The sequence below is a fragment of the Pogona vitticeps genome, chromosome 4, assembly GCF_051106095.1.
Source record: "Pogona vitticeps strain Pit_001003342236 chromosome 4, PviZW2.1, whole genome shotgun sequence".
NCBI lineage: Eukaryota > Metazoa > Chordata > Lepidosauria > Squamata > Agamidae > Pogona > Pogona vitticeps.
This window is the reverse complement of record NC_135786.1, coordinates 136,367,084-136,394,817: the sequence shown is the minus strand read 5'-3', so window position 1 is coordinate 136,394,817 and position 27,734 is coordinate 136,367,084. Positions and strand designations below refer to the sequence as shown.

Here is a 27,734-nt window from a genome sequence, read left to right as displayed (position 1 = left end):
GGGCATGAGTTATATACAGATTTTGAACTACATGATGGGTCCGACACCCTTAACCCCAATGTTATTGAAGGGAGAAGTGTATTCTCTACTTTGTAAGTCCTGAAAAGGTTCATGATATGTCTGAATTGACTCAGTGGCACACAATTATTAATAAGTCTCATAAAATGCATTTCCTCTAGCCTGTTGCACAGGATTTGCTTTCTTGACAGTAAATTTTGTATCACCAAGTTTGGCAACTGGTTGGCAAGCCCTTACCCTGCTGTACTGGGGGCAGGGGTGGGCGGATCAGGCTTCCCTCTTTTGGAAAGGAAAGGAAAAGGCTGCTTCTTCTCCCAGGAGGCACAGAGGAGAATCAAACGCACAACTTTTGGCATTGTGGCCAGGTATTCAACTCACTGAGCTATTCAGAGGGCTAAATTTTGGAACTATTGCTGGAAGAAAACAGAGAGGAGTTGTGATCATGCCCTCCCTATGAGTTTCCAAGATCATCTCTTTCCTATGGGAAAAAGACTGACTTCTGAAGTTGATCAAGCTTCTGCTGGATTCAGTGAAGCAGTAACTGTATTAGCCCTAAAAGGATTTAAGGGAAAAGGAGCGGGGGGAGAGACATGAACTGAACATTCCTAGATTTCTTCCTCTTTCTCCTCTCTCAATGGTTTTTCAATTATTGTATCCTGTTTACTTGCCAAAATAAATGCTAGATTGATGCCTGTGTAGCTAGCTTACCCTCTTCTCCAACGACCTTTTGTGAAGGCAATACATTTTTATAAACTCCCAACCTCTGGCTATACAGCCAGATATCTAAACTACTGAGCTATTTTAGGCTCAGCTTAATAGTTGCTAAAGGCTGAACGATGTTTTTATCTCCAGAATCCCTTCAGGTTGCCAGTATAGCCCAGAGGTAGAATAAACTGTGTTTAACATGCAGCATTCAGAAATCACGGCATAGATCATGAAATGGATGAACACAAACTGCAGCCTTGGCTCTCTACAGATGGTCACAAACTTGATTAGGAAAGTTTGGCAATAGTCAAGGTGTATCATCAATGATCTACTAGGTCCTATCAGTGTACAGAGGATCCTTGATTGATCTCTTTGCCTCTCCCTCCTTTCAGGTAAGGGGCAAAGCATAAAATGCATCTCTGCCTGACATCACAGATGGGTGGTCTGTGGACTTGAGCCCTTTGAACAGGATGAGAAGAAGCAATTACAATAGGGCTGAGAGGTCTGCAGCCCTCCAAATCTTGATAGACTCTTGTTCTCATCAGTCCCAACCAGCCTGGCTGGCGATGAGGTATGTTGTGAGTTGTTGTTTAACTTCTGGAGGACAATAGGTTCTTGACTGCAAGGAGGCAAATTCAGGAAGTAGGTTTATGAAGAATTTCTTTATCAAAAGAGCAGTTCTCTTATAGAACAGACTGCCCAGGGATGCTCTGGCATCACAGTCTCTAACTTAGTACAAGACAACAGACATTTATGATTACCTATCTAATTTTATATGTTTTGTTAACATCTTTTATCTAACTGTATTAATTGCATATCAATACATTACTGGTTTAAGAAAATAACTTTTCTTAACTAATACCCACTTCTAGCTTTGACTCTTTCGTACAATAATGTTTTCCACTTCCATGTTATTTCTCCTTTGTTTGACTTACTTCAGCTGCACTGTCATTAGCAGTTATCAACATAATTTGAATCTGCAAATTGTTATACTGCATCAATTGTTAGATCATCCTGAGAAATTTCCTTTGAGGATGCCAACAGGATTCAACCCATATCCACCCTGACTGATTGAGGGACCAACTTGAGGGAGACAGCACTTGGGTCAGTTCAGTGGTCAGCATATTTATTATGTGAGGAGTGTGTATTTTGCTTTGTTTTGTTTTGCTTTGTTTATCATATAGGTTGCAGGATAAGACTGCACTTTGAGGAGCACCACAACATTTTAGAGCTTCTCCCTTTATGTCATATTCCCGCCTGCCCCTTGGTTGTTTCACCAAACTACGTGTCATTCAGCTGCCACCAGTTCCTTTGTTGTTGTTTAGTCATTTAGTCATGTCCGACTCTTCGTGACCCCATGGACCAGAGCATGCCAGGCCCTCCTGTCTTCCACTGCCTCCTGGAGTTGGGTCAAATTCATGTTGGTAGCTTCTTTTTTATTTTTTAACATAAGGGGTGACAGAAATGAAAAAGGGAATTAGAATTCATGTTGGTAGCTTCGATGACACTGTCCAACCATCTCATCCTCTGTCGTCCCCTTCTCCTCCTGCCTTCATACTTTCCTAACATCAGTGTCTTTTCCAAGGAGTCTTCTCTTCTCATGAGATGACCAAACTATTGGAGCCTCAGCTTCAGGATCTGTCCTTCCAGTGAGCATTCAGATTTGATTTCCTCTAGAATTGATAGGTTTATTCTTGTTGCAGTCCAGGGGACTCTCAAGGATCTCCTCTAGCACCACAATTCAAAAGCATCAATTCTTTGGCGGTCAGCTTTCTTTATGGTCCAGCTCTCACTTCCGTACATCACTACAGGAAAAACCATAGCTTTGACTATTCTGACTTTTGTTGGCAAGGTGATGTCTTTGCTTTTTAAGATGCTGTCGAGGTTTGTCATCGCTTTCCTCCCATTAATGACAGATGTCCGGGCAACGTATCATTTAAGAACCAAGTAGAAATTGTTTATTGTTACAGGTGATAAAAGTCCTGTCAATGTTGTTAACTCTCAAGCGAAACAACATTCTGTCTTCACTCTCAACCACCTCCTCTCCCTCTCCCTCCTTTTCTTTATCCCACTTAACTCCACCCCTCACTAGCTCCTATTGGTGCATACAAATCTCATCATAAATATAAATGAGCAGGGTGAACGCTACACTTCACTATAAACTCTTTGCCTCCAGTTGCTTTATTTTTTTGGCAGTCAGCATTTCTGTGGATACCCTTTTAACTAATGTCAGTTAGCAGAGATGTATTACACCATGATTACAGCAATTACACTAGAGTGGTGGACTTTATTCAGAAAGCACCCTAATAGTCTGTTATGGAGTATCTCAGTGGGCACTTCCATTTCTTGTGCCCATACCGTGGAACAGTCTTCTCTCAGAGGTTTGCTTGATACACGTCCCCTTTCAGGTCAGGTAAAGACATTTGCAACTTCTGGGTATTTGAAATGGAAGAGTGTCCCTACGCTATGTGCTAACAGGAACAGGAAAGGTAGAGACCGGGCGATGAATCCCTCACATATTCCTTTTTGTTTCTTTTTTTTTCCCTTTTGTAAAGAGACTGATATGCTGAGGTTGGACTTCTTTTCACTCATATTTTTTAAACACCTAATTGTGTAATTTGTAGTCAACAACCCCATCAACCCCTATCTCTCAGACACATAATTTAATATTGAATAAATGCTCTTCTCTTAAAACCATCTTTGATATGATTCCAAGAGGCCAAACTCCACACAAAATCAATGTTTGGTAAGCGCTGAGTTCCTTCTGCCAGTGATCTGTTGAGGGCTGAACATAGGGAGCTTGCCTTGTTGGTCCAATTAGTCAGAAAGTCAGTCCTAGTAGAGCAATAACTGAAACTGACTGGCAGAAGCCAGGGCCACAGAACGGATTATTTCCTAACCCTTCCTGGACAAACAGTGGACTGCAGCTGGAATTTCTTGAACACAAAATGTGTGTTGTGCTGCTGCTCTACAGCACAGAAAATAACGTGGTTTGTTTCCACTGGATTGAATTTTGTTTTTACCATTGTAAACCTCTGTAAATTATAGCATGGGAAATGGTTTTAAAACATATTACATGAAATTAAGTCATCCTTAGAACCAAGGTACAGTGGTGGTGGTGGGGGGGGGGGGGTTGTGGATGTCAGTAAGATTGCCTCTTCCAGAGGAGATCTTGTAAATCGTTCCACTCCTCAATAGACCTCATGACAAGGTCACAGTCTTGTTCCATTATCAGTGTCAGAAGCAGTGTTGGCCAGAGCCTTTGCGTCAAGCCAAGAAGAGGGTGGAGGCTTTGTGTCACCACCTCACCCTTGGTACTCAAAAACCAGAGTGAGGAATCAGCCTTGACACTTGCCGTTAGAGTTTTGTTTGTGTTTCTTGATTGATTTAGCTTCCTAGAGCTTTTATAGAAGAGTCTGTAAAACAAATAAAACAGCTCCCCTATTTTTCTCTTGTTAGTTGTTTACTCCACGTACTATGCTAGATTCTTTTATGTAATCGGAGTTTTTCTCTCCTTCTCTCTCCCTTTGCTCCAAACAGGAAACCTTTTGCAGATTGCAGACTCCTCAGTTTAGCAGACCATATGGTTGTCCACTGGGGCTGGTCAGCTCAAATGAGGGTCCCCTTCTCCCATTATTACAACGCCGGCTTCACTCATGTAGGATATGACACACTCTCCAAACAGGTTAGCTACTGCAAGCATAGGGCAGCAGTTTCAAGAAACCAGATTTCAGTCCTGAAATCTGGTTTCTTTTTTTCATGCCACTATTTTATTTTAGGTCTTTTGAAGTCTTCAGGCAGTATACATTTGGGCCGTGTAACCCCTATGAAATATTGGTTCAGACCAAAGGGGTGGGACTAAGAATGAGCAGGGCTATTAGTAAGAGATTTGAGTGAGCTGTGAGCCATGTGAATGGAAAAAACTGAAACCATTCAAAAACATGTAAAATTGGAATAACTAGGGTTCTTTTGGCTCATGGTCGAGCCTTGAGTTTAGTACTAGATCACCTTGTTATTACACTGACGACCTACAACAGGCTATGATGTTTCTGCAGTATTTGTGTATGTCTTTGTATGTTGTGAATAACTTCAGGAAACAATTCCTTTTCCTAACACCATGCAGCACTTTGAAGAGCCCACAGGCTTTACAATGAAACATAAGAGCAAAGGTGGGGATTGACAGAAAGCAGGATCAAAGGAAGGTGGTCTGTGGTGCATATCAAGCCACATCCGATGGAGGGCCCAGCTGGCACTGAAACAATCCACAGTCTCCATGTGATCACCTAGTCCAAACAGAAGCCCAGTTATTCTCCCTGCCCATTCATTTCTGTGCATCTAAAGCTACTATCCAACAACATGCGATATATATATGACTGCTCAGATGTCCGTAACATTTTCTTGAATGGGTTTACTTCTCAGTAGGTCAGTATGGTGGATTTCTTAAGATATAACAATAGGGACAGCGTAAATTGGATGTATAGGCTTTTCTCTTGGCAAGGGAGTGGGTTGCAGAATGCGTTTTGGTAGCAGAGATGTCACGAAGTTACTGTGCACAATAAAAACCCTCTTAAATTTTTTTCCTCTTAAATTAAGGACTCATGTGGCATTTCTTCTGCTTTACAGTCTGGGCCCTGCACAGATCATGTCACTATTTTCCCTAATCTGCAAATGACATTTTGCTTATAGTAGTTAATAATTAAATCATGTGTCTTCAAGTCAGTTCTGACTTATGGCAACCCTTTTCGGGGTTTTCCCAGTAGAGAATGCCCAGAAGTGGTTTACCATTCCCTTCTTGGCCCTGGGGCTGTGCAGCTTGCCCAAGGCCATACAGGCTGACTCTTTTCCGGGGAGACACAGTGGGGAATCGAACTCTCCTCTCCATAGCCAGATACCTAAACCACTGGACTATCCAGCCACTTGGAATTAAGTACATGATTAATATATTTTAATGAATCAGGTCATGGAAGCTGGAATTTCATTGTCAAGGTTATGAGAACTTTTCCATTTATTTTATGATTAGTTTCCTGTAGCATTTCAGCTGCTTCCTCAGTTGGTCATGATCCACCAATAACTACTAAGTAAATCCCAAACACCAATTTGAACTTGGAAGTCAATTATATGGCAAATGATTTTGACACCGATGGACTTGAAAGCAAGTTGCTGAAAATGGCACTTCTGTGTTTACAGAATCTTTCTCGAACAACATCTGAAAAACAAATCTTGAATCAATACTCTTTCATTTCGTAATAATGAGAAGCATAAAAATGGCTTATGAAATGGACTGCACAGCAGTTTCTGCAACCTGTGTTTTAGATTATACAGGAGATTATGATTAGGGCAGGTTTTCATTAGAGTTGTTTTCATTACTGTTATCTATTATTTCCTTGAATAACAAAGTGAGATGATTGAATATTAGTTTGCAAACAGCTATACATTTTAACCCCCCCCCCCAAAAGGAAATGATTTCTATTGTAGGGAGACTCTGTCTCTAGCTGCACCAAAGAATATTAAGCAAATATTCCCAAACTGCCTGATAAGGATTTTTAAAGTTCCAGGATTTGATTCTAGGTAGATCAGATTATCTAGTAACTCCCCTCACCACCTGGAAGTAGAGCTTCTGCTTTTACATGTCTGCCCCTGTCTTTGTGGTTAATCGAGTTTGAGGGGAACAAAGGACCACTCAGTCATAGCTATGTTGAAGACCTGGATTTCTGTGGATGGCTCTCATTTCTGCTCCAAAGAAGCAAGATTGGATGGGGGAAAACTCAAAGAATCACAATTCATTTGGGTGTTGAGGATCTCTCAGTTCACCATCTCTGTGAGAGCAATTGGGGTGTTTACTGTCAAAATGCCAGTTTAAAAGGAGCAGGAAGGAAGCAAAGGAAAGTTCCAGATTATTCAGGCTTCAGGTTAGGGAAACTAAGCAAAACTCCTATACTTGTACTATATGGCAGGAGAGAGAAATTTTCCCGTTATTCAGCATTCTTCCACACAACACACATATTACATACAGATAATGTCCATAGTAAACTCTCGGAACATTATGTAGCTCAGCAGGAAAGTGGAAAGGAGAACAAATGTACCTTTTTATCCCTTCCTCACTCTTGAAAATATTCCTGCCTTGAGAGGCCCCCAAAGCACTACGGGGTTTCTTTTTCCCCCAGGCTGGCTGGAGCCTTGATGAGAACATTGCTTTTAATACCTATGGACAAGCTACAACATTTTTTGTTGTTTCTCTTTGTTTTCCTTCATCTATTCCAGTAGCAGTCCCACGCCTTTCTGAATGAAAGCACAATCACAGCCCTCCTCATTCAAAATCACATACCATTCATTCAAAATTGCCTACCTACGATGGAACAGAAATGCTCACTTACAATCATCCCACCCATCTTCTCCACTTTCCCAAGTGCAGAACCAAAATGTTTGCTTAGCAACATTCTTGGTGTAAATGCAGAATTGTATGTGTGCCAAGGCAAACTCTCAGTAGTTCAACAGGGAGGGATCCTGACAATAACCTTCCCTTGCAGAGAATGCACCAGCAACTATCCTCCCAGCTCCTAAATGAAACGATAGCCTGCAGACAGTATGAGTCTTTGTAAATTGTATTTTTTAAAAAAGTTTTTTTCATTTAATTTAGTGGTGTACCACTTAACTTTTTTGTTGTTTAGTCGTGTCCGACTCTTCATGCCCCATGGACCAGAGCACGCCAGGCCCTCCTGTCTTCCACTGCCTCCCGGAGCTGTGTCAGTTTCATGTTGGTTGCTTTGCAGACACTGTCCAGCCATCTCATCCTCTGTTGTCCCCTTCTCCTCTTGCCTTCACACTTTCCTAACATCAGGGTCTTTTCAGGGGAGTCTTCTCTTCTCATGTGATGGCCAAAGTATTGGAGCCTCAGCTAATTCAAATGTCTGCTATGTCTTGTCAAGTCATCACTATTTCAGTGAAAGAATAAAAGAGGAAAGTAGTAAGAGTGCCATGATAATGGCAGAGAAGGGTGAGGGGGAAAGGAGCTGTATGATATTTGGACACTTGAAAAACATCCTCCTGGGATAATTAAACTCTGTGGACTGCAGCAGCGATTTAAGTACAGAACGGAGCAGGGTGTCGCCGTACAGAAGTGTGCCCCAGCTTGACGCAAACATTCTAGATGAAGTTGTGAGAATGTGGTGGACCCATTTCACCACATGCCTCAGCAAATATTTATAATTATTAAATAAATCTCACGAGCAGTAGGGCTTCCAGGCACTGCTCTCCCAACTCCTGACTAAGGACTCCAGGCTTCTGGGTGGCAAACAGAGGTAGGCGGTTATAGAGCTCAGTGGCAGAGATGGCAATCCCTGCACTGAGACAAGAACTATACAATCAGAATGAGAGGGAGAATCTAGTTCCATTACACCAATCACTGAAAACTTAAAATTAATCCTGGTCTGAGGAGTAAAGATATTGGTGTGGGTGTTGTCTTTGATTGTGTGGTTGTATACTTCAGAGGGGAGAGCTAATATCTGTGGTCTAAACATAAATAATTGTTATTTAGAATAACTGACTCACTTTTCACAGAACTCTGGGGCAATCAAGAAATGTTTTAGTGATTAAGTCTCTCTGTTCTTTGCATCAACATTACCATCTTCACTAAATAAATAAGGTATCTCTTTTCAAGTTACATTTGGGGGGCTAATTAAAATATAGCTGCATTTCTAAAGTAATTGCTAAATAATCTCTGACACGTTGAGCAAGGGAAATAATTTGGAGCATTATGACTGGCACAAAAAACACCCTTTTACAAAGGAGAGTACATAATGATTAAAACCTCAATTTTCAATCCATGATTTATTCATTAATCAGCCTATCAATTATGCAAATTAATACTGCCACTCTGAATGAATCACAAAGCAGCTAATTACATTGATAATTACATTTGGTTTGCCAAACAGGAGCAAACTTTTTAAAAAAATACTGCCTTTGCTGCAGTGATGAATGAAATTTTTGTGTGCTCCATCATTGCTTTTTAAAACTGCTAAACTGAAGGAAGAACAAGGAAAGTAGTGAACCATGGAAATCACATGAAGTTGCATTTTCTTCTGACTTACCAAGGTCACGATGTGAAATAGTATTTGCCAGAGAAGTTATATTACTTTGCTGAAAGGAGGCTAATTTTGTCCCCTTGCTTGGGCTCTATTACGACAGATGGTGGAAGAATCTATTGTAGAATGTGCTGATTCAGACCATCCCCTAATTCAGCTGATGATTTTAAATGTTCCCACTTTTAATGTTGCGGCAACTACAGGACAGATAAGGGAAGGGTTGAAGAACAGGAGAAGCGCTACTCTGGCTCCATCTCCTCCTTCCTCTGTGCTCCCTTCTTTCACTAGTCTGAAGAATTCATCAAGAGTTTCAGTGCAAAGTCTTTTCTATTTCATTACATGCCTTAATTAACCGACCTATGCAAGAGTGCCTGTAGTACAACCCAACTGCTGTTTATTAATGATAATTTCCATGTCTCTGCTTTTTTCATTTCTTTCATTTTTAATAAGATTTTATTAGTTTTTCAATCTATATACATTCAGTTCATGCCTGTTAAACATTGTGTCACATAGGTTGCTTATAATTATTTGGTTTTGCATCTTGGTTTGGTTGTCCCTTCAAAATCTTTACGTTTTTTAAACATTGAACCAATTATGTGTATATTTTAGTGTACATAATTGGCTACCATCATAATATTGCTCTCATAGTACAGTATACAAGTTCTCAAAATCCTCTAATAAAGTACCTAATACAAACAATTCTGGTTTGAAATCTATATAATTTGAGGCAATTTAACCAACCCAACTTTGTATTTACCAATAATAGCTAAATAGGTTCCTAACACATGGAATGTTATCTAAAGCATTTTACATAGATTTTCTTTATATAATTGTTTAGCCATTTCTATCTCCACATTTTCTGTCATGTCTATATCAATATCATATCTAATATATGTTAATTAAGTACTATTTGTTTTTCCTCTTTCTTATGACTAGCTTCAATTTATCTTAACAACCACCTTGTTATGCCTTAACCCTGATTAATGATCCCTTATTTCAATTTGATTCCCTTTCCTACTATATATGATATGTCCCCTTACTGTTCCAGAAGTTAGGTGCATGCATGTTTTCAATGTTGAAGGCCACCTTAATGTTTTTTACCTTTGCATCTTTCTAAGTAATTCCTTCTCTTTTTTGTCTTTTCCCAATTCTAATTCCTATCTCTCTAAGAATTTAGCCATCTCTTGTACCATCTGTCATCATTTTTTGCACTTGATCTATCTCCAATAGATCTTCCAAGCTACAGTATTTTTAATTAAATCTGCTGGTCCTCTCTCCTTATCTTCTCTCAGCACACCTAAGATTCTCCTTGGCTCCAGGGTTAGAATTAGACCTCCTAAATTTCCTCCTCTGATTCCCTCCAGTCCCTCTTTTGATTGGCATACATCATCCACCCCCCTCTAATTTCCTTCTTTTTTATTCCCTATCTCCTGTTGACTATAGTCTTTCTTTAACTGCTCATTGAATAATTTCGCCTCTTTGTTGTGGGATCTCACTATTTCTAAAATTGTTTGAAGAGTAGATTTTGTTTCCTCCCTAAATTTGTCTTGTTGTAGCATTATGTCCCAGATATCAAATGACTGTATTCCAAGTGAAAGTTATCCAGTTGTTTAGTAGTAATCAGTCCAATTCCATCAATACTTGCGTCCATAGGTTCATTTTAATAGATTGGTCATCTTTAGGGTTAAACTTGAATCCAGTCTCAGATGTATAGGGTTTCCCTTGCTTGTTGACTGAAGGACACTTGCTCATCAAATAGTTCCCTCGATGTTTATATAGCCTGATGTCTTTTGTAATCCAGCCCCAGAAGCAGTCCATTTCCATATTAATCCTATCCCAGCTTGTGCTCCAATCAAATTCAGAGCTCAAGATACAGTTTATTTATTTAAAAAATCCACTTCTGCAGAATTAGGCTTTTGAGGGTTAATTTGTCTATATTTCAATCAGTCCTCAGAGAAAAAAAAGTCAGAGTCTCCATAAAGTCTTCAAGGTCAATGTTCTGTGCTTTTTGCTAACACTGTAGATAGCTGTAAGTAGCTGTAGCTGTAACATTACCAGTTTAATTCCAGAAGTGTTTAAGAATTTTATGAGAAAGATTTCTTAAGTTTCTAATGTCAGAGTAGTACCAAACTTCCTTCCTTGAAGTATAATTAAATGTCTAAATAGTTTCCAATTTATTTTCTTTGCTTCTCTTTGTGTCTCCTCCCTTCTCCAGATTCACCACTGCTCTTTAAGTGTCGAGGCTCACTTTTCTGTTATAGGGATTGTCTCGTCCAGGGATGGTCATAAAATAAAATAGTTATAAATATTTCTCACCCAATGATAACAATGTGCTGGTTTACCACTTCTCAATTGCTGGCTGCCGACGATTTGCAAGCAAGCTTTTCAGCATCTCCCCCATTTCACCACCTCTTCAGGGTGATTTTAACCTCCTGGGGGGTCCCAAACAAGTCAGAATTCAGCCCAGAGGACAAAGCTCCATCCTCCTGCTGCTGTATTGCCACAGCATCAAGCCGGAAGTCTCTGCTGCTTTTTGCATTTCTGTTTCCTTTGGTCCTGTTGAATATAATCCTCCACTCACATAAGTTCATCTGTATATTAAACTCTGTCATGTAACTGAGATACAACAAAAACTTTTCATCCTCATAGATGTGTTAACCTGCTGATCTAAGCCAAGATGTCTGTATTGCCTCCCAATTACTGTTTATTGATTATGACAGTTCAGATAATATCATGTAGGCCTTTTTTATTTCAGTTTCCCCACTCCCCTCTCCTACTCAAACATTTCTGTAAAGATTTGTGAACTGAGACAACACTTTACATATCTGATGAAGTGGGTGGAGGTCCTTGAAACTATATATCTTTATAAAACATGTTAATCTTCAAGGTGCTACTAGAATCTGTTTCTTTTGCAGCAACGGATCAACGCAGCTGCCACCACCACTCCAAAAGCATTCTCTAGGATTCTGCAGGATTTCCAAACATTCCTGGCAGAAACAGGAGTGAAAAACAGCTCAAAGTTGTGCGACTACATCTAGTACAATGGATGGGTGTACCTGTGCTGTGGCTTTCATGGGCTAATGTAATGATGTGGGTGAAAAGCTAGACTCTGAGCTGGGAAGTCCCCAGTCCAAATCTTGTACTCAACCGTAAGCACATCATAGGTCACTAGATAAGGCACATTCTCTCACCTCTAGTATCCAGTTACATAATGGGAAGAATGACACCTTCAAGACTGTTGTAACAATTACTGTAACAATGTTAAATGCAATGAACTCTCTAAAAAGCTGTTCAAATGCTAGATAAGATGACGGAGGAATTTTACTAATTGCATACTTGGTGACTTCATATTATTTAAACACTTTAAACAACCTAATTTTTTTCCTCCAATGTACAACCATTTATTACCTTGTAGAGTGTTTTTGATCATATCATCAGAACAGTGTTTGCATGTATAATTCATCTCCCACGATTGCCATTAAGAGTGAATTTTACTACAGTAAACATTTGCTACAGTGAAGTCCCCACAGTTCTAGGACGGGGACTAGAGACAAAATGTCAAGGCATGCAGTTCACTCGGTAACTTAGTACCAATATTTCTCATCCAATCCTACCTCAAAGAGCTACAGTATTTTGAGAAAAATATGGGGGAGAACTATGCCACCTTTCTTGGATTAAAACCAGGGTAGAACTATAAACAGACAGTTTGTGAAAATATTAGAAATTCTTTACTTCACAATCCATTAAATTTCACCCTTCTGTCATAGTTATACATCTAGAGGGAAATGCATGTGAATTCATAGGTGGCTCATTAATGGAGCAGGAGTGGTTCTCCCACCTGAAATTTTGGGATGAGGTGCCCTTCCCTGGGGCCATGAATTGTCCCATGGAAATGAATTAATTAACTGTGTGTCATCAAGTCAATTCAGACTTATGGTGACCCTTTTCAGGGTTTTCTAGGGAGAGAGTACTCAGATGTGGTTTGCCAATTCTTTTTTTCCAGAGGTGTTCAGGGTTTATGTAGCTTGCCCGAGGCCACACAGGCTGGCTCTTCTGAGATGGACAGTGGGGAATTGAACTACCAACCTCTGGCTTCACAGCTAGATACCTAACTCACTGAGCTATCCAGCCAGTTCCCATGGAAAATAGGATTCCAATTGACACACATTTCTCCAGGGATGGGGACTTGACTCTCAGGTCTCGCTGTCAAGTCAGACTTAAGTAGCACCAGTAACATGAATTGGACGTGATTCCCCCCCCCCAAAAAAACTGAATTGGACCCAACTTGTGACTTGGAACCCACCAACCTTCTCTCTTTGTTCTAGGTAAAAAAAGCTTATTTTTTAAAATAGGGATTCAGACTTGGGGCTTGGAATTCAGGACTTGGTACCAAAGACATGGACTCAGACTTGGGAATCCAGCAACTGCAGCTCTAGAGGCAAAAAGACCGGCCAACAGCCCTGCATTTCGCTTTCAGCCAGATTCTTCCACATCAGTTGGGCAACACTACAGAAAGAAGTCTCCTCTACAGGACAAGATCCAGAAATAGGGCTCCAGGGTGTACGTGTGGCCACTATACCACTTCTAAGCTATTTTAAGTCAGGACTGAGCTTCTTGATCCTTCATTTTCTCCATTTCTCTGTATTATTCTCTCTTCTAAGCCTCCCAAGCCTCATTTCCCAATCCTTTCCTGTTTTCTGTTGCTTTTAAGATTCTGGAGAATCCTGTTTTCTTAGGTCCATGTTTCACTTCATCTGCCTTTCCTTCACTCTCTTGCCTGTTGTGTTTCCTCCTTGTAGTTCAACAGCTCAGACAGTGGCTGGAATCCAGTAGCTACAGCTCCAGTGGCATAAATAGTGATGACAGAAATGTTTGATTCAATTTAATTTAATTTAAACTTGCCACATAAACCCCTACCTCAGGTTCTGAGACTCTTTAGGGATCTGTTTTGTCCTGGGGTAGCCTTCTGGAGCCTCAGGAAAAGAAGCCTTTAACATCCAAAAATTGCCGCCCTATCACCCCTACCAGTCCTGATCCCATTGGCTACAATCTAGCAGCCATTTTTGAATATTATATGTAAGGCTCCTACAGGCGTCTCTAGGGATCCCTGAAAGGGAGGGAGGACAAGAAACTTTACATTACATTAAATTTAAGATTTTGCAGGTGGATGATGACATCATCATCATTTACATTGGTGGAGTTACTTCACAGGATTTCAGCCAATGTCAGCAACAGAAGAGGGCTTGTCCTCTTATCTGCCTGCCTGAGACATTAAGGCAGCTCAGCCCATTTCTACTCTAAAAACACAATTATTATTCCATACGGAAAAGAAACACAGTTTGCACAAACTCTAATAACTGTTAATAAAATTCCTGCTGACCTTTTATTCCCCAGGTAGACCTTCTTACAATATCAGCTTTGTTACAGTACTAATGGACAATTCTTTATTTGAGAAATAGGCTTTTTAAGCTTTCCAAATTGCATGAAACAAACAAGATTTTCAGTCAATGACTTCCACCATGCATGACTTGTTCAAGAATATATCATTTAAAGAAATAAACTGTTGAGACTTCTTTTAAAAAAATCAGAGAGAAATGAATGCATCAACTTAAAATAATAAAAAAAAACCTTCCTCATAATTCTGATGAGTACTAATGCAATCTGGACTCCTGGGAGAAATTAGACCTGACAAAACAGCATGAAAAATGGGTTTGTGTTGCCTGAGTAATAGACAGCTCAGCAGTTTGTTTTATAGTACATAGCGGCTTGGATCTTGTCAACCTAAGTCCCTTCCTTATTAAATACAGGGAATGGCAACTTTCCAGATATGCCAGAGTGAAGTAATTGCTTTAATTACATGAGAGCCCTTCTCGACTATATTGCACGAGAGCCCCACTGCTCACGACAGCTTCGGCTTCAACTATTAGACTAACGTTAAACGTGCATGTTTAGACACTGTTCCATGGTCTCTGCCCTTTGACAAAGACGTTGAATTGAAACCAGATTTTGTTAAGTGTTGTATAAAAATGATGATAGCTGTTATTTCAGTATTTGCTGTAAGACCATCTGAGATATTTTTTTAAAAAAAAATGACTCCTGGGCATTCAGCCAAGGAAAATAAATTTCATCCCAGTAACTTTTGAGATATAGCTGACCTTGGAGAACGCGTAGCCTGTGTTCTAAGTGTGGCCCTCACCCTTTTTTTTTGCAATCCACTTAAGGTTCTGTGAGCCCTGCCAACCCTCCCCAGGTCGGTGGGTGGACAATACTCCATTCCCAGATTAATGGAATCCACACCAACTTGTGCAAAAACAACAGGGTTCTATGGAAACTTGGGTGGAGGGATCAACAGCTGATGAATTAAACAAGATTCTACCTTCAGGGCTAATGTCTTCATTAGCCACAACTCAGTCCTGTCCCTTCTCCTTCCCCTGAGTTAGCAGCACTGGGGGAACCTGAATCCACAGCCTATCTCAATGGTATGCACCATGTTCCTCCGAAGCTTGAGGCCCACAAAAGCAAAGGCAAGTATGCCTTCAGTGACACATGGCAGGGCACATGGCATATCTGAAGTTTCACTCCCGGGTGCCTGGTGCCCTCTAACTGCAGTTTTTCCTTGCAGAGGTGACACAGACAACCTTTTTGGAGCTGCTGACTCCAGAACTGCAACTGAATTGGGGTCAGCTCTCCTTCATAGGCTCTCCGGGGGGTGGGGTGGGGTTGAGGACCTTGTCTCTGTCACCTCTCACAGAGTAATGCAGGTGATAAGGAGGGTGAGGATACTAGAATTTCCTCCCCTCACCTCTAAGTCTACTCTCTCTGTCCCCACCTCCTCCAGTGCCTCCCTTATAACCCTTAGGTCCCAACTCCCCCCAATTCACCTTCTCCCCCTCCAGTGGGTGCTTCACAAAGGGAAGGCTGGGTTCCCATGTTGTTTTGGCAGGGAAGGCCTTGATCTGGGTTGCAAAGTCTAGAAGGCTGGGCACACCCCCTGGGGCCTTCTCAGTTGGGTCAGTAAGCAATGCCTCAGCCTGCACTGAACAGTCTTTAACCCTGGGTCAAGTGTACACAATATCCGCCAGCAAGACAGACACACTGATCTCCTGGGGCCCTGGACTTGGGCTAGACAGCCCGCTGGAGGTGCCTCCACTGACCTCTTCCTCACAGATTCACTCCTCTCTTCTGTGAAAGAGCCATGAAACAGGCAATGTTTGACCTTTAAGAGTGGCTACATGTATTGTTTGATGACAAAACGATGCTCTTGAAGGCAAACAATCTCTTCAAATCAGTTTTTTGCAGATTTGCTGATTGGATCGTGCATGCGCTTCTAGTAGGCTCAGAGGAGGAGGTCAAGGTAGATTAACCATCCAAGGAAAATTACAGATTGGTTTTACCCTCTTTTGGTATTATGCTTTTCTTTTCTCTCAAGCAGATTAATGGGCATATTGAATACTTGGAGGCTACATTTAAAGATTCATTCAGGAAGTCCCTGGTTCTATGTAACTGTCACAGCACGAGCTTTTTCATCTCCTCCTACTCCTACTACTAATTCTGTGCTATCAAGTTGATTCCAATTTATGGCAACTCTTCCCAAGGTTTTCTTGGTATAAAATACTCATTTATAAAATACTCACTTAGTTTATCATTCCCTTCCTCTGGGAATACAGCATAGGCTGGTCCTTCTCCTACAAGGCACAGTGGGGAATTGGATTCCTGACCCCTGCCTCAGCAGCGAAGTGCTCTGTCTCACTGAGCTCATCCAGCCAGCCACAAACATACTATGCAGATCAGCTTTCTTTATTTTGCTATTCATTCATTCATTTATTTCACAACATGCTATTCTTCTGCTGCCTTTGTTCCAGTTCTGGGGCCCAAGGTAGTCACAAACGATTAGCAAAACAGATACCAGTAACAATACAGTACCTTGCAGCATTAAAAAGCAATTAAACATACATTAACACCAAAAAGGAGCACCAGTCTAAAAATATTTTAAAATACTAAAGCACACATAAAGATCCACACATACATCAGCCAGCACTATAATCTACAGCAGTGGTTCTTAACCTTGGGTTACTCAGGTGTTTTTGGACTGCAACTCCCAGAAGCCTTCACCACCAGCTGTGCTGGCCGGGGTTTCTGGGAGTTGCAGTTCAAAAACACCTGAGTAACCCAAGGTTAAGAACCACTGATCTACAACATCCCACTATAAATCTCTTTCAAAGTTGCTCAACTTGAGGTCCTTGGCTACATGTCAAAATACTCGTGTTTTGCACCAGATTTGGCACAACTGAAATCAAATTCAAAATCTCCAGCTACACAATGTGCAGCTAAGCACTTGTGCATGTGTTTTTTTCCAGCTGGGAAGCAGGGGGGTTCAGTTCCTGCTTGGTAGTTGTTCATTTTAAATTAATTCTGGTCACACTTTATTTTACTCATTTTGGTATGTGTCGGATTAAATTGTGTCTGTGGAATCTGCAAGGTTTCCGGAGTACAACAGGTTTTGGATTGCAGGCTACTCTATTGTCTGAACTCTTCCTCTTTTTTTCCTAACTGTTTCTGTTTTAGTGCTACATCAAATTTAGCACTATGCCAGTTCAAAATGTAATATTTAAAAAAATTAAAATGCAATTTATCAGACATGCTAAATCTTAAAGGAGAGAGGAAATAGCTGTTAGGGTTGTTGTGGGCTGTGTTGTAAGCTGATGATCCTGGCTTTGCTGAATAAAAGCTGCTGAGTCTGGCATCAGCTGTCTCAAGGCAGGCAAGTTTCACCTTGAAGAATTAATTCCCAGTACAGAACACAAACCAGTGGAACAGGGCCCTGGAACACCAAAGTGTCATTGTACCACTTAGTTTTTGAACTACAACTCTCAGCATCCCCAGCCTTGATAAAGGGCTGTGAAAGTTGTCATCCATAATATCTAGTGTACCAGTGGCTTTCCCTTCCTGCCTCAGTGGGCACCACTGACCTATTGGCTGCCCTGTTGGACTCATAGAGCTGAAAGTAACTTCAGTTCAGAGTCATTGAGACAAGTGTACTGTATATGCCTAGTTTGGGGAATATACAGCACTACAGTAACAGCATTTAAACAATTTTAATCATGAGTGTTTACACAATTGTGCTTTCAGCAATATGTATCTTTGTTTACCGGGGGGGGGGTTAATAGCGTACATCTTATTACATCGACACCACTGCAAGCTAAAATGCACCAACTGTGTAATCCTGTACTTGTCTTCTCAGAAGAAATCCCCACTGAATTCAGCGGGGCATATTTCTAGATACAGTACGCAATATCGAATTGCCTCTCAAAGAACAGGGCACCTGAGAATGTGACTTCATGTGCTTCCAGATAACTCTTAATGCGCCAATCCAATGGCACTGTGCAGCTTTCTTTCCATAATAGATTTTCTTGAGGTCAGAAAAAAGACAAAGGAAGTGGTTGAAAACACAGAGCATTTCAAACAGAAGATGGCAATGACTGCAACTCTCTAAAATTCAATGAATACAGCACAGGGATTGTACAACTGAAGCCTCATCTGGAAGCATTTTCACTTTTGCATCACGTAGAAATCTGACACTTGCATTTTTCCAACCATAAAACATCCCCTCACCTCCTTCTCCCATCTGTCCTCACTCCCACCCTCTCATTCCCTCCTATTCTCTGCCCTATCTTCACTCCTTGTCTCTTTCCCTTCCATTAATGTTGCCTTATTGAAAGATCCAGCCAGGAGTAACTTAGCATGGGAGGATCCATCCATGTACTGCCATATACTTGTGGTTGAAGTTGAAAAGCAAGCTATAGATATTTGGAATCTGCACCTGCAGAATACATGCTGAACACCACAGCGATTATACACAAATGCTGTTTCCATTACCTTCACCCTCTGTTCTGTTCTGGTGTGTTCCTCTCTCCCCATCCCAATTGATCTTAGCCTAGAATTTGTCAGCAACTTTCATTTTAGTAGTGGAAGCTTCTCTTTTGTGAAGAAACATGGAGAAAAGTCTACAGTGGTTGAAGGAGAGCTTAAAGCCATTAGCTCTTTTTCCACTGCAACATAAAACAGTGTGTTATATTGATTCACAATGTAGAAGGTGAGAGGCAGCTGTGCCGGAAAGAACCCCCCCACCTATCTCCGCCCTCCATTTAGAAAGTCAATGAGAGACAGCCCTGCTCGGTGTTAAGAACATTCTCATATATAACATTACAATGGATGCGAGGAGAGTTCTAAGTCTGCACTGCCCCACAGAAACCTGGTCCATTCAAAATGAAGGAACTAAAATGGCCGACACATCTTGAACGACCAGGGCTACAAAACAAACAAACAAAAAAGAACCATTCCTAAGTAAGGCAAAATAATCTTGAAAAGGGAAGGTTTGATTCATGCCTCAAGTAACATCAAATAATTTTGTTAAACTAATCCAAATTAGTGGGCAGCTGAACCTCTTCTAAAACAGGAGCAATTAGAATGTATGGATGAACTCAGAGAAAGCCAGACCACATTTAAGACAGAATGCTGAACTACAAGATTCCATCTCTTTACATGCTTGAATCAGGCTTGGGCTGGGATTAGGAAGACCTCTAATAATAGCCAAGATAGTCATCACTTTACGTATTAAAGGCAGACTCATTCTCTAAGTACATATTGCATCGTCCATGCACAAAAACAAATTGTCAGCAGGACTGAGGGAACTCTTGACGTAAATACACAAGAAACTTTTAAATATTTTTGTTTTATTTTTTACTCAAAGGTGGAGGAACCTTGCCCTGCAAACACTCCTGCAAGACTGAATGTGCTCAGTAGACAATTAACTCCTGGGAAAAAATGGAAACTGAGAGGAAGGAAAATGCAATGGAATATTCTGGAAAATATTAACAACTGGTTGATTGGATGACTGGAATCCCTCTTACTTCTTCTGATGCATGATCAGTCAAATCTTCCCATGTTCATAATTAAGTAACCAAAATTATGCACAAGAGAGATCTGAGGTCATACTGAAGTCTGCACATGCCCCAGACCCTGCAAACAGATGTATATGATAACTTTTAAGAGAACTGCATTAATGATAGACATTCCAAACAAATGAGCAAGACTTTTTCTTTTGGTGAGTGGTTGTTGGTTTTAAAAAGCACTTACTCGGTCTAAGAATTCCCCAGTTAAAATAGCACAAAACAACAAGCTGAAAAAATATATATACTTCCTTGTGGTCTCTTTCAAGGGAAGGAAAATCAGCTCTTTGTAAGACAAATGAGCTTCCGGTCTTCAGCTCTGAATAGCCAATATACAGGTGATGGCAACCTGTGAGGCTGAAAGTCATGCATTTCATTATTACTGAGTGTTACAGCCAAGAGAAAATCAAATTTACTGCTACATCAGTGGCTCTGTGCTATAATCAAATGAAGGAGAAGAAGAAAAAACATTAGTTGAGGTGGAACATATTAAAATGGAAGCTTAAATAAGAAGGGGTTTTCAAATACAGTTGTTTTGTTAAACATCTCATTTCCTTTGACCACAAGATTTTAAAAATAATGTTTGTATTTATTCTCAGATGACAGACAGACAGACAGACAATGTTCTTTTAAAAAAAATATAGCTTGAAATACAGCTAGAAAAGGTGTCTATGGTTGAAATAGGTGTGAAGGTGAACCTGGGGTTGCTGCTGAAAATGGCAGCTAGAAATCTACTTTTATTTATGTAGTATGTGTTGGAGAAAAACAATCTTGCATGTATCTCCTTTAACACTGGCTGTCTACAGGGAGCATGCTCAATATTTGCCACTAAACATGTGAGTTCTTTTTCCATGCATCCAAGTCTTTAAGACTACTCCTTCCTTCCTTTATTAGCTGTTTTTCCTTGCTCCTCCATTTTTCTACTCTTTGAAGATAGACATGAGGAGATGTAGCTCAACAGTAGTAAGCTGAAACTACGGTAGATCTTGGTGTGCTGGGGGACAGCTTGATCAAAATGTCAACCCAGTGTGCGGTGGCAGTGAGGTAGACCAATTCCATGCTAGGTCTCATTAAAAAAGGGGATTGAAAATAAAACTGCCAACATTATACTGCCATTGTACAAAACACTGGTAAGGCCACTCCTGGAGTATTGCATACAGTTCTGGTCAACGCACCTTGAAAAAGATGAACTGGAAAGGTGCAGAAGAGAGCAATTGAAATGATGACTGGGCTGGAGCACCTCCCTTATGAGGAAAAGCTACAGCATTTGGGGCTCTTTAATCTAGGAAAAGTCTATCGCAGTTTACAAGGCATGATGGGGATGTATAATCTCCAGACTTAAAAGGAAGGTACCTCCAAATGACAGATGCAGGGGAGTGGTACCGGGAGACAGGTATCTAGTTGTCTTGTGTGCTCCCAGAGGCATCTGGTGGGACCACGGTGAGATGCAGGAAGCTGGACTAGACGGGCCCTTGGCCTGATCCATCAGGGCTCTTCTTATGTTCTTATGTTGACCTATTGATTTATGGGGATTTGGTGAATCAACTCTTCTATATTATTTTTCTTTCTCCAAGAGACTGCCAAATCCTTCCAAGTTCTTCCCTGCACTAAAAAAGAGAATAAATAAATTCTAAATCCATCCAGCAGCAATTTATATCCCAAACGGTTCTTCCATCTTAGAATTCAGAGCAGCTTTCCCAGAATGCACAGCTGGTGTCTCTCACCTCAGGCCTTGACTAGACCAATATCCTGCTTAGCATCAGTATGTTTGCCACACTTTGTACTTTCAAACCATGTCCTGGGAGATTTGTCTATAACCTTCACCACATAATTATTTACATATATGTGTACAGTATGGACACACACCCCACCATCATCATGTACACCATTCTATGATGGGATCGACAAGATTCCAAAGGAAGATTCCATCTGATGTGACTGCTGCTTCTCTTATCTGTTCACTTGTGCTAAAAGGTCCTGGATCTATCAGCACCCAAGAAGTTCCTGTTCCCGTACCCACCTGATGTCATTTTTGGAAGCTCTCTTCCAAATGATTCCACCATCTGAGGAAAGACAGGTGGCAGTCAGAGGTGGCTCTGTAGTTGTTGGATTTCCTTTTCCAAGAGGCACCAGCATTGACCCCAAGCCAGAGCCAGATCACAGACAGTTCAAAGGGCTCACCTGCTCCAGGCTTCTGCATTTTGGGGGAGGCTGGAGCTACAGAACACCATAGCAGTGCTGGCCAAGGCAGCAACCATCTGCAGGCTTGAGTGCTTTGTCTCCTCTTTCTCCTTTCCTTACCTGATCCCTGAGCAGCTTCTCATCCTCAGTCAGGGAAGCAACTTGATAGCATTGCCCATTCACCAAGAGGGCAGCTAAGCAAAGAAGTGCTTGAGGGGCTTTAAAAGGGCAATCAAAGGCCATTTCGACATTAACAAAATGTTCCTGTGACATTTTCTCAGAAATTAATCCAGCTATTTTTAATTATGTTATGCTCTTTCAAGCTTGCTGCTATTCCTGCTTCATTTAGTTATTTTATTTCTATGCCACCACTCCAAAACAGTCCACATAGATGCACAAAGGGGGACCCTGTTTCTGAAACTGCTCCAGGGTTCCAAATGCCTTAATCTGGCCAGCTGAGGTGGTTTTCTGGTACTAAGGGCTGACTGGCAATTGCAGGACTCCCTTCTCCCTCTGTTTACGTTTCTGCACCTCTAAGGCTGCAACTACATGGTCAAATACTGTGGAATTTGCTCCACTTATAAAGTGGGTGAATTCAGAGGAATTTTTATTGGTCACATGACACAAAGACTGAATCAAACTGGTCCAGCCCCTTTTGCTCCCAAAGCAGCTGTCCCCCCCTCCTCTGCTGCTGGAGACGGGCTTCTACTTTTTCAAGCCAGAATAATTTGAACAGATTTTTTCCCCATGTGATTAGTTGTGATACGTTCTTGTATCTGGGACCGCGTCTATAGGTGGTGCTTCAGTGATGTAGGCAGTTGGAACATGACCTTCAGGTCTGGGGCAAACATGCTCTTGCATTCCTTCCTCTCCCCTGATCACCCTCCAGATTAAAAATAAATAGATAAACAATTCTTACGTATATGAGGTTAGTGCTAGATCACCTTACTGTTGGGTCCATGTTACTAATTATTTCCCATATTTATGCCTGATAAAAGGATTGGCAGAGGTGGGATCAGAGGAAGGAAGGAAAGAAGTGGGGCTGTGCACTGGAATGTGAATTGCATCTCATCCAGTACGACCCAGGGAACTTGTAAATCAAATTGCAGCAAAGCTAAATCGTTCTGTAGTCAGTGTAGTCACACTGAAGCTGCATTTCAACTAAATAGCAGTCAAGCAGAGGACATCTTCCATCTCAATATTCTCTACTTGGGTGTAGGACGAAAAGGTATCCTACCAGGGAAGCAGGGGAGAGAGAAGGAGCTTGAGACAAGGCCGTTGTTCTTGGCAGCCAATCTTGATTTGTCACATCTGTTCTGTACTTCACAAAGGTTGTAGAATGACTAAGGGCCACCTCAGAAAGGTATCTACACCACCTGATAACTCAGCACTTGATGACTCACACCAGATTGTGTAGGAAAGCACCATTGAGAAGCTGTGGCTATGAGGAAAGACGACAGAAATTTGTATGGGATCCACAATGATTCATTCACACATGTTGCAAAGGCAGTTGCTAGAGACACCTTCCTGCAAACCAAGTTTTTCTCATGTGGCAATGCTCCAGCAGTTTGCCTGTCTTTGAAATGTCCCTTTGCTTGTTTGTTTAGGCTATAGAAATGATATTATTCTTTCCATCACCGTTCAGCTACCAATGTAACTATTGCGACTGCAATTTCTACATGGAACATTTCTGAACAGATTTGACAGCTCTTAATAGACAGTCTGTGCATTATCCAGATCAGAGTTTGCACGGTTGTGTACTCTCTAGTACCATATCCTCAAGCTAATTACTTTCGATGCTGGTCATGGTCTACTCCTAATAAAACAGAGGTGAGAAAATTTCACTTGTAGCCGGCATGGCAGTTTAAAAAAAAAACTTTTCCAAGCTCTGTGATGCATCACTAGTTTTCTCCCTCTCTAACATTAGTAACAGAAATGGCAGAGAACAGTTTGTGTTTATTTGTTTTTTGTTTGTTTGTTTGTTTGTTTTAATTGATTGTGTTAAAACTACAAAACATTAAAAATATCTTCTTAAATAAAAAATGGGATTCAGGAACTCAGACATGATTATTAGAAGCCTGCCTGATAAGATGTGCCTTCAGCCATCAGCTGAAGGAGAAAAGGGAGGAAGAAGAACATTCCATGACTTAGGAGCAGCCACAGAGAGGGCCTTTGGATCTAAGGAAGTGTGTAACCGCCTAAAAGGTGTTTATGTTATATCTTCTCTGACAAGCTCTTCTTCTTCTTCGCTCATACAGTATGCAAAGAAATAAGTGGTATTCTTCTCATGTGGTGCTAAAACTAACTCAATAAACATGGCCAAATTTCCCTTCAGAGCATGACTTTTGATTCACAGTATCCTGCTCGGGACCACACATGTAGACATTAAAATATTTTATAACAGGAATTTCCATTGCTTTTACAATTCCTGTAAAATGTGACTCCTGTAACTCAGAATCTGGCAAGCTGCCACTATGACGATAAACATTGTTGTTTTGTCCATCAACAGTCTGCACTGGCTATAACGATAAGGAGAGCAACTCACAGAAGAAACAAAGTGCTGGGATTGATATATCAAGGTATAGCAAGCCACTGGATCTAATAAAATAAGATAGAGTAAATCACAGGATCTGCAGACACTGCTTCTCTGTCATGTTGATGTTTAACAAGCAATTATTTCAATGCACTTTCAATTCTCTCCTCTGTTGGCGGCTATCAGAGGATCAGATGGTTGGACAGTGTCATCAACGCTACCAACATGAATATGACCGAACTCCGGGAGGCAGTGGAAGACAGGAGGGCCTGGCGTGCCCTGGTCCATGGGGTCACGAAGAGTCGGACACAACTTACCAACTAAACAACAATAACAATAATTTGTAAATAGATTCAACTGTCAGGAATGTTACTGTAAACATGTTCAGCTGTCAGGATCTTGCTTCCAGACCTGGCTGCAGAGCTGTTTGTTTTGCAGTAACTTTCAAGAAACTATTGCTTGAACCTCATTTTTAAATGCAATGTAAATTTCCAGGGCTGCTGCTTCTACTCCCTTAATTATTTCAACACTCTATCACACAATATTTCATACCTTGACTGTTGAGTCTGGGGATGTCTTGCTCATAAATCTTCTCTGTTGTTCAAAAGTCCATTGGATGGCCACTGGTGCTGGAGCTGACTGCCTCTGGGCAGACATCATCCGTCTTTTGATGTCTTGCAGCTATCCTTGCTTACAGATCTTGCATCGCTCAGTGCAGGCTCCTTGTTCTGTGTTGATCTACTCGGCTCTGGATCTGTCTTCTCTTGAAGACCTGTATATGTTGCGTGTTGCTCTAACCTGAAAAGAAAAAAAAAGAGAAAGAAAAAAAGAGGACAAGAAGAGTGTGTCCATGCTTAGCCTGATTTTTTTAAAAAACTTATTTTTTGCTTTGCTGCCATTTTGTTCACATGTTATCAGCATGGGCGAAACTTCCAAAACTTAAAAAAAAAATCACAATTCAGTATTAAAAGCTGAAAATTGAAAAGTTGAAAGCAACAGGCTCCTTTAAAATTGTTTCTTTTAAAACAAATTGCTGTGTAGAAAGCAATGTTTCCATGTAGTTTTGACAAAAAACTGACCTTAAATTTCTTAGAATTCCAGTTGCAATATAGTTCAGTATAAAACAGCTGTTCGGTTTTATTTAACTAAGCTGTCTCCATGGAATGTTGATTGAAGCACCTGAGAACATCTATCTGAAACCAGTTCTTCTGTCTCTTGGGGGGGATTGATACCCAGACATCATCTTTCTTATTTCTTTAGAATGAAGGGGGGGAAATGGCAGACCAAATAGCTGTTTTGCTCAATATGAATTGACCTCTTGAGTTCCTATCCTGTAGACCAGTGATCCCCAAACTTGGGCCTCCAGATGTTCTTGGACTTCGACTTCCAGAAATCCTGGCCAACAGAGGTGGTGGTGAAGGCTTCTGGGAGTTGTAGTCCAAGAACATCTGGAGGCCCAAGGTTGGGGACCACTGCTGTAGACCACCTTGTCTATTACCATTGGTGTTGTCAATATTCATACTGCCCTTTGCTACATGAAGCTTGGCATCCCTTTTTCCTGCTGTCAGTGCAGGCACAATACTGTGTAGCAATATCGGGTCATTTCCTAGCATTTTGAATAGTGAGTACAGAAGCACAATACTCCACATTCACAAACCAAAGGTTTTTTTTTAAAGAATTAAATTGTTATATGGCTATATGATCCTCCTGGCTGCTCTCAAAAAATGTCATCTCAGAGAGCACCACACCTGAACATCTCTCTAAGAGCCCTGCAGAGCTTTATAGACCTCTGGGGAAAAAGCAGAAGCCGATGGTTTTTTTTAAAATTACTTGGAAAGTATACATTTTATAAATCATCTAGAAAAACCTAAAGTCATATTTGAAACTTTATCCTTACCCCCATCTAACACTGAAAGCAAATTATATTTTCAGGACAGTAGCTGCTCAGCTATGGCAAATTCATACTTTTATTTGGATAAGTTCCAAAAGGAAAACGTTGATCAGTTTCATTAGCAGGTGCACAGAGAAGAATGGTGAGTAATCTGAAACCAGAATATCTTTGATCCATGTTCACTACACCAAACAGGAAAGATGCTTCAGACATATCAAAAAAGGGTTTCATTTCCTTTAGCTCATATGCTAGTATTTCTATACGAGTAAGAGACTCATCCCTGTCTTTGTATACTTACAAATGCACAAGCACAGGTGATAGCAAATGGAATACTAAGCAGGGAACATAGTCTGCATTTGGTTGCCCAAAAAGCAATTTGTGACACTATCTCCCCCCCACACTGCAATAAAGAGCCACACCCCAGTTTCCAGTTAATATCAGCTGGGAACTCTCACCTAGTCTCTCCCCACCTAAGCACCAATTGCCGAGGGATTGTTTTCAAACACATCCATGGAGACTCAGCCCTGGTTGAAGACTTTCCCTGCAGGGGAATTAGCCATTCAGTAAACAATGCATCAATGCCTTATGAAATATTAATATTCTCCTGTCAGTTCCCTGGCCACCATTTCCAATGATGAAGCTGGCCAAACACACAACATATATTTGTCACAGCATGTCATTAATTCAGCCAAGGGTGGTTTTTCCAAAGCTCCATAGGACCAGCTACTAAATTTCATCCTCCTCCTTGAGGGCTTTTTTTTCCTAGTTGTAGCAGTTTAGGTGCGGCTCTAGCTAGAGCTATGAGGAGAGATGTGTGGGTAACCCACATCTACTCCTCCAAAAGCAGTACTCCAGAAAATCATCACATTCTTCTCAACCTCACTTTGAATTGTTAGACAAATGCAATAAAAAAGAGAGGGGAAATTCATTAGGAATGTAAGACAGAGAAGCAAATATTTTGAGAAGCAAATACAATCACTTAAAATTTAAGTTGCAGTCCAAGTCAAGGATCGCTAATGGTTTTGAGATGTTTGTTTTGCTTCCAGTATTTCAGAGAAGAGAAGAGAATTAGTGTTGAAAATCAGGACTTCAATGCTGTTGTTTTTCTCAACTAGAATAGACCTACTGAATCAAGTGAGTTTATGAAAATATTCTATTGCTATTCAGTGGCTGAGTCAGTAAATCTACTCTAACTGGAACTAGCAGTTCAGGAACCATGTACCAGGCTGGTTAAAATATTTTGTATTTAGATCAATTAATATAATCCATTTTGTCATGGGTACAGCCAAAGATCCGGAACCTGAGGGGTTAACTACAGCTGAGGAGAATGCTGAGGGATTAGAAGCACGACAGCTGAATCACCACCAGATTCTCCT

General features: G+C 40.9%; 1 long non-coding RNA gene across 1 annotated transcript; it reads right to left on the bottom strand.

Moving 5' to 3' along the window:
• On the bottom strand, positions 1 to 27,734 carry LOC144588955 (uncharacterized). Its single transcript, XR_013544735.1, has 2 exons — positions 25,020 to 27,734; positions 1 to 5,929 (listed from the first exon to the last, which is right to left on the bottom strand). It is a non-coding gene; the product is annotated as an uncharacterized LOC144588955 (long non-coding RNA).